The 983-nt window shown below is 41.5% G+C and overlaps 1 non-coding gene across 1 annotated transcript; it reads right to left on the bottom strand.

Annotated features, from left to right (window-relative positions):
* Positions 1-657: 657 nt before the first annotated feature.
* LOC122479192 lies at positions 658-761 on the bottom strand. The gene has a single exon (XR_006296260.1). It is a non-coding gene; the product is annotated as a U6 spliceosomal RNA (small nuclear RNA).
* Between the last annotated feature and the right edge of the window lie 222 nt (positions 762-983).

Here is a 983-nt window from a genome sequence, read left to right as displayed (position 1 = left end):
GATAGAGATATATCTATGGCAAAAAATAATGACATTTAATGAAATAAGATATGCAAAAGCATGTGTGGAATATTCAGCTGATTCAGTATCTTTTTTTTTTTACCACAAATGTAGCTTTATTTTTTTCCTTTTTTTATTATGAAATTTATTGTCAAATTGGTTTCCATACAACACCCAGTGCTCATCCCAACGGGTGCCCTCCTCAATGCCCATCACCCCCTTTCGCCTCCCTCCCACCCCTCATCAACCTTAGTTTATTCTCAGTTTTTAAGAGTCTCTTATGGTTTGGCTCCCTCCCTCTCTAACTTTTTTTTTCTCTTCCCCTTCCCCATGGTCTTCTGGTAAGTTTCTCAGGATCCATGTAAGAGTGAAAACATATGGTATCTGTCTTTCTCCGTATGACTTATTTCACTTAGCATCACACTCTCCAGTTCCATCCACATTGCTACAAAAGGCCATATTGCATTCTTTCTCATTGCCACGTAGTACTCCATTGTGTATATAAACCACAATTTCTTTACCCATTCATCAGTTGATGGACATTTAGACTCTTTCCATAATTTGGCTATTGTTGAAAGTGCTGCTATAAACATTGGGGTACAAGTGCCCCTATGCATCAGTACTCCTGTATCCCTTGGGTGAATTCCTAGCAGTGCTAAAAATATGGAACGCTTCACGAATCTGTGTGTCATCCTTGCACAGGGGCCGTGCTAATCTCTGTATCGTTCCAATTTTAGTATATGTGCTGCCGAATCGAGCACCTGATTCAGTATCTTTGTCAATAATTCTTTCTATTAGAAACCAGCCCAATCACTGTCAGACCAATTCTGCTCCACTGCTAGTTAGAAGAACCCAACAGCTAGGTGCACCTGGGTGACCCAGTTGGTTGAGCGTCAGACTTCAGCTTAGGTCATGATCGCATAGTTTGTGAGTTCGATTCCCACGTTGGGATCGCTGTGGTCAGCCTGTCAGCACACAGCCTA

Source organism: Prionailurus bengalensis, chromosome B1, assembly GCF_016509475.1.
Source record: "Prionailurus bengalensis isolate Pbe53 chromosome B1, Fcat_Pben_1.1_paternal_pri, whole genome shotgun sequence".
NCBI lineage: Eukaryota > Metazoa > Chordata > Mammalia > Carnivora > Felidae > Prionailurus > Prionailurus bengalensis.
The sequence above is the reverse complement of the archived record's forward strand: the minus strand, read 5'-3'. Positions and strand labels throughout refer to the sequence as shown.